A 7,320-nucleotide genomic window follows, 5' to 3' on the forward strand; every position below is an offset into this window, starting at 1 on the left:
AAAATAATAAATATAGAATAAATATATATATATATATATTTTCTAATTTATCATCAATTAATATTTATATAAGTGATAGAATACAATACATCAAAGAGTAAATAAATTATTTAATTAATTTTAATAACGTATTAATCATTAAATTAATTATTAATATATATATATATATATATATATATATATATATATATATATAATATGTATATACATATATATATTATATAATATATATATGTATTTTATTTTATATATATACAATAAAATAATGAAAAGAAAAGAAAAAGAATGATAAATTACGCGAAAAAACGCAAAATACGTTTGGCATAACATCTATTATATAATAATAATCTTTTGAACAAATATACAATAAGATTTATACAAATCCATTATATATCATTCTATAATACAAAAGAAAACAAAACAAAACTAAAAAAAAAAAATCAAAGGAAATAAAGAGAAATAAAAAATAATTAATCTCAATTATATTATTACAAATATAAATATTTATGTAAAGTCAATTATTAACTTAATTAATTGTACAATAATAAAATAAAATAAAATAATATAAAATATAATAATATAATAATATAAATATAAAGAATGAATAATGAATATGCGTTACGTGATTTTAATTCAAACATGGTCGGACGTTTGATTGATAATATCAAAAATATTTCTAGTTCTTCGTGTCCATCTAAAGGCAATGCGAATACATAATTATTCACTATGCATCGTTTCAATATATTCTATATATATGTGTATATATATATATATATATATATATATATATATATATATATATATGTCCGAGACGTAACGTTGGCAAATGAACTTGTCGATGTCGAAGCACAAAATCCAATTGGGAACAATTAACGAGGCTATTGGTGTGTTCTGCTGACAAATATCCGACGACGACGCCAAATTCGACGGTGTGAAATTCGAGAAAGTTTTACTCCCAGGCAGGCCTAATATTGATTGAAATGTTCGCCGAAAGAGTTAGTGTCGTTTCACCGAATATTCATCTAATTTTAAACCTGATCGTTACTTTTTCAATACATTAAAAATAGAAATTAATTATCTAACTGTACCCTTAGATCTTTTGAAATAAATATAAATTATTTGTATTCTATAACGATCGCGGATATTAAATAACAATTGGATAAACGTTAAAAAAAAAAATTAAATTAAATTTAACGAATAGTTTCTATTTGGAATATATTATTTCCATTGTTTAATTATATTTAAACGTTAGATAATAATTAGACGAATCTGTTTAAAAAAAACAAAAAAAAACCAAAAAAAAAATAAGGAAAAAAGAGAAAAAAGAATAAAAAATATTTGGTTTCCTCAATGATCATTTATTTTAATTAGAATATTTTCAAATACGATGAAATTACATAAGAAAAAAATTTTAATAATAATTAATCAAAGTCGTGTTGTTTAATGTTAAAAGCTGTTAAACTATGGACGATTAAATTGAGACTCGTTGGAAAAAAAAAGAAAGAAAATTTTTTTCTTCTAACGACAAGGAAAAAAAAAGTGATCGATGAACAAATTCATTTCAAGTGATTTGAATAATTTCTATATTAAAAAAAAAAATAAAAAAATAAAAAAATACAATAAAACAGCAGATAGAAGAAAAATAAAATAAAAAAGAAAACAGAAGAAGAGAATAATAATAACAATAATAATAATAATACTAATAATAATAATAATAATAATAATAATAATAATAATAATAATAATAATAATAATAATAATCATAATAATAATAATAATAATAATAACAAACCATCGCGAGAAGTTATGAAATTGGGTTGCTTTTGTGAAATTTAACGATTTCACGGTTTGATCGTGACTGAAATAAACGATCGTACGAATAAAACGTTGTACGATATGCGATAAGGGATGGGAAAGATAATATCGATGGATCGCCGTTACGTGGTTTCAATGAATGATAATTAAAAAAAAAAAAAATAACAAAAAAAATCTGCACAACGATGCGAATCGATCTAACGAACCACACGACACACCGCTCCTCCATGAGGAACTTTATCTACGAAAATAATGGACGTACACTCGAATCAAAGTAGAAAAAATGTTCGATTTTTATGTTCGAACCTAATGACCCCTTGTTAAACTTATTGCAAAGGAATAGAAACCAACAAATTGACCTCGAAAATATATTCTGGAATTATCGAAAAAATAAAATAATAAAAAGAAAAGAATTCATTCGCGTCGAATAAGACGGAATCAAAAAGAAACTAACTTTTAATGAATCTACTCGAACATTGATTCGAGATTAACTAGTAAGAAAATGTAAAACTTTAAGAACGAAAATAAAAGTTCGAACGAACTCGAAAATGCGATTACGCGAATCATTGTAAGCATTGCGAAATGATAAATAAACGAAATATATCGGTGAAGAAGTTGATTAGATTATTATTATTTTCTTCGAAAAACGTAAATTTCTTTAAAAAAAAAAAAAAAAATGTAAAAATCCAAAAGAAATAATTTACGAAAGTATCATCCGACGAGAAGAAAGTTCGAAGTAGAAAAAAATTATTCATCATCAAAAACGATAAACGATCGAATAAAACTGAAAAAAGTGTTCTATTTTTATATTCATTTCTAATCCGTATTAAGAATTAATTAATGACGTAATAATAAAATAATAGAATAAATAAAGAAAACATTGCAATCAACAATGAAACTGAAGCGCAACATTTTATGTATGTTCCTTCCTAAAGAAATTAAATTACAACCAAAAGAAAAACTGAAAAGACAAAAAAAAAAGAAAAAAAAAGAGAGAAATGTATTACCACGAAGAACGAAAAAATTTCGAAGAATATTCTCACAGGATATAATAATAATCTCACAGAAATATTCGGAATTAATATGGCGAAGAAAAAAAAAGAGAAACAAAAAAGATGTTAATCGTAAAAAAAAAAGGAAAAGAAAAGAAAAGAAAGAAACAATGGACGAACGTACGAAATAATGAAAAAAAAAATGTGTTCGAGCATTCAATTCATTCGTACGATTGTCACATTGCGATAAAATAAAACGAAAAATATCGGCAAAAAACGTACTATCGACAAAAACTTTTGTAAAACTTTCCTTGAAAAAAAAAAGAGAACAAACGAGCATTAAATTTTCCAAAAAATGTATTGCGATAAAAAAAAATGGAAACAAAGAAGAAAAAAAAAATTTTTTTTGAAGAATAATCTCACAGAAAGATTATAATCGTGATCAAGACCGTCCGACGAAAAAATATGAATTAAAGGGGTGAATTTTAAAAACCTCAACGCAATACTAACTCGCCGATAGGTCCTTAAAATTATTTTGCATTATTTTGCAGGGTAGTATATGTCTTGAAATTTTAATTACCTTCACTTGGACATGCATATTCATGTAATCTTTCTCACATGTCGTTCCTGATAAATTCATTTTCATTATATTAGTTTTCTTCCATATCTCTCTCTCTCTCTCTCTCTCTCTCTCTCTCTCTCTCTCTTTCTCTCTCCATTTCTCTTTTTTTGACATGATTACAAATATAACTTTGTATTAATTTTGATTCGACTGGTCCCTTCTATCCAAAGAAAAAGGGCGAGTGAGAAAGAGAGAAAGAGAAAAAGAAAGAGAGAAAGAGAGAGAGAGAGAGAGAGAGAGAGAGAGAGAGAGAGATAGAGAGAGAGGAATGATGATTTTCAAGGACAAAAAAGTCGTCGTCGGCATAAGATATACTAATTAATAGACATCACAGCATTCTTTCATCATTTTTCATCCTATCTATTCAACCCTTAATTAATCTCAAAGAAAGAAGAAAAAAAAAAGAGAAGAAGCTTTTTTGTATCGTCGAATTTACAAACAATCGCCACTCTTTTTCTTTATTAGTCTCAGTACGAACTCTATCGTTTTGTTTATCTGCCATACTAAACTTATTTGTCGATCATCGATATCATACAGTTGAATAATATATATATATATATATATACATATCGTGTCTATTTTTATCGTAAAAACATTTCCCAACGATTGAAACGAAATATAAAGAAAATTTTTCTAGCTTTATGTTTACAATCAATCGAACGATTAAAAAATTTCAATTCTCATTCGATTAATTTTTGAAATATCGTACCTATCGATTAATAATCTTATATCGTAGATGAACTTTCTCTTAGATACATCAAAAACTTTTAAGCTTTCCCTTCCGTGATAAGGATACAAAGGAAAAGAAAGAGAGGAAGAGAGAGAGGGAGAGAGAGAGAGAGAGAAAGAAAAGTCTTTAGAAATACAAATTTAAAAAAAAAGGGAAAGAAAGAGAGAAAGAGAGAGAGAGAGAGAGAGAGAGAGAAAAGAAAAAAAGGAGGAAAAATGAAAAAGGAGATCGACACGGATCGAGAACACTCGACTGACACGACTCTTGACCCTAAAACCTGCATCGTCCAGGGTCTACGCCGTTCGATGAATCCAACGTCAAGTATCGATTAAAGTTCCGCGGGAAGTGCAGCCTACGACGAATCGTGCAGTCCTAACGCGTATATATACATATATACACATATATAAATAAATATATATATATATATGTATATATGTATGTATGTATGTATATATAAAAGACACACGCGGTACCGTAAACAACCTAAGAAAATCCCAATGAAAATTGAAAAAGCCGATGTCTTCGATTTTCCAACGAACCCAATTCTACCTCTCAACCCTCGAAAAAAAAATATCAAGTCTTCAAAAGGAATGAATAGATGAAAATCGTTTATAATGCGCCAAGTTTAACACGAGAGTTAATTTTAATTGGTAGAAATAAATTAAAAAAAGAAAATAGAAACCATGAAAAAAATTAATCGGTAATAATAATTCGTTTGAATAAAAATTCATTTTGAAGATTAGAACGAGAAAAGGAACAAAAGGCATATTAAAAAAAGGAAATAAAAGAAAACAAAAAATAAGATAAAAAAAAGGAAAATACACTTATTTCATCCTATTACACTCGATTGTGTATTGTAAAGACGACACGCGCACACATTAGAGCAATGTACTCACGCACGCACGCACGCACGCATGCACGTACACATATATATATATACACACACACACACACATACACACATACACGCGACATAAATTGAAAGAAAAAGAAAAAAGGAAGAAAAGAAAAAAAAAACAAAAAAAAAACAAAAAATAAAATAATATAAAATAAAATAAAATAAAATCGAGTACGATTAATCACTCGAGATTTGTACATCTAATAGAATACTTCACGAAATACTTTAATTAAATGTTTCTCGTAGGGACGATAGCTCGTAAATAATTCATTACGGTTACGTCCAATCAACGTTACGAATCGTTTTAGTTAATTTTCGCGCGCGTAGATGTATACTTTCATTCATCGTTTTAAAACGACAGACTGTCCATGCGACGAATAAGTATATAACCGAGGGTTACAAAAACCAACCGTAATCTAAAGTTCAGCCCGTACCGCGGGTCAGGGCGCACTGTCCCTGCTTCCAACGAACGATCATGGAATTTCGAGAAGTTTACGCTTAGCGGCGCCACCATCGAAGCGGCGGCGCAGCCGAAACGACCCTTTCGAACGATTCCTACACCACTACCCCTCCCCACCATCAACTACCACCTCTCATCACCCATCTTCCATCTCCCATCTTCCATCTCCCACCTCCCATTTCCCATCTCCCGACCCACCACACTATCATCGCTTCACCATCATTCTCCTACTCTTTTATCATACGTATCACTGATTTCTTCTCTCTCTCTCTCTCTCTCTCTCTCTCTCTCTCTCTCTCTCTCTCTCTCTCTCTCTCTCTCTCTTGTTGAAAGGATTAATTTCTTTTTTTTTGTTTTTGTCTTATTTTGGTTTTTTCTTTTTTTTCCCCATGTAAAATACGATCAACGTGTGTGTGTCTATTTTTGAGACTTTTAATGGCTCTGTGCTATTTCACGGTTTTAAGATTTTCTTCCTTATTTCATCGAATTTCCATTTTTCACGATATCGATCTAATATGAAAATAAATTATCAAAAATAACGGTAATTATATAAAGAAAAATGTTAGAATAACAATCAAACGGAAATGGATTTATTTATTGTATAAATGTAAAACGAAGATAGTTAGTACTTAAGTTTGACGATATTTCGTTCATCTTTTCTTTTGAAAATATATTATTACGGCTTTGTCTTTTGTCAGAGCGTTGTTTAATATTCAAAATGAATTTAAATAAAAGAATATCGGAATAAAAGTAGGAATATTTAGAAAATAAAAAAAAAATAAAAAAGAGATTGATCCTTAAACGTATATGATTGGAGAATTACAATGTACTAATAAATTTTTTTTTTTAATATCAATATATGCAGTAATTATTGTATCTAGAAATCATAATAATGTCGTTCGTTTGTTATTTATGCTAATTTCTATTTCTTAAAAAAATTGTCAAAAAAGAAAAATGAAAAAGAAAAAACATCATGCATTAAAGGATTATAATGGCAGACATTTTGAATACTTTAATACATTTCTTTCTTTTTCAGAAATCACGATTTCTCTTTATAATAACATCGTCGATACAAAGAAATTGTTTATTTAATAATTAGTATGATAATTAAGTACTTCGTTCTTATTAAGATTTCTAAAACAAAATGTAGCATCCCATTAAACGATTAATATGGTAGACGTAGGAAAGATTTTTATTAAATTTTCGTTTCTTTTTTTGTATTTATTTTTCAAAGAATAAAATAGTAGCATTTCTGATATTAATAATAGAAAAACTTGAGGATGGAAAGAGAATATTTCTATAAAAATTCCATTTTTTGTGATATAAATATTTCAATCTTTTCATTGTCATAAATCTCAATAATTTTACTTTTCCCATAAAGAATACTATAAATGACAGATTTCTTTATCATTATAGTTATTTAATTTTTGAGAGATCAGGGCACTGTCCTACGACATTGCTACAAATAAACAATAATTATTTTTAATAGAAGTACAAGACAAAAGTTCCACGAGTTAAAAAATAAAGAAAATTACGTTACAATCTTCAGTGATTTTTTTTTTTTTTTTTTGTTAATCGAACACAAACAACTGCTTAGAAAATATTTGGAAGTTATATAAAAAAAGAAAAAGTAAAAAAACTATAAAAATAAAAGAAAAAACATAAAGAACAAAATATTTATTATTCTAAATCTTTGTCGCTATTACTATCAGATTATTTATTTGTCTTCATAATGAATCCAACGTTCTGATTTCTTTCATTTTTAAACAAAATTATTTTTCTACCAAAGAAATTCCTTAACAT

At 27.3% G+C, this 7,320-nt stretch overlaps 1 protein-coding gene across 8 annotated transcripts in view; it reads right to left on the reverse strand.

Moving 5' to 3' along the window:
* The window catches only part of LOC124427809 (octopamine receptor beta-3R-like), a 127,270-nt gene extending 121,753 nt beyond the window's left edge, over nucleotides 1-5,517 (reverse strand). For 4 of the 8 annotated variants that reach the window (XM_046971135.1, XM_046971133.1, XM_046971136.1 and 1 more), the window contains exon 1: nucleotides 5,282-5,513. The gene's annotated coding sequence lies outside the window, so the exon portion shown is untranslated. Of the gene's footprint in view, nucleotides 1-3,387; nucleotides 3,404-5,281 lie in introns of those variants that run through there. The other 4 variants (XR_006943027.1, XR_006943026.1, XM_046971134.1 and 1 more) reach the window with 3 other exon arrangements.
* Between the last annotated feature and the right edge of the window lie 1,803 nt (nucleotides 5,518-7,320).

The sequence above is a fragment of the Vespa crabro genome, chromosome 11 (assembly GCF_910589235.1).
Source record: "Vespa crabro chromosome 11, iyVesCrab1.2, whole genome shotgun sequence".
Taxonomy (NCBI): domain Eukaryota; kingdom Metazoa; phylum Arthropoda; class Insecta; order Hymenoptera; family Vespidae; genus Vespa; species Vespa crabro.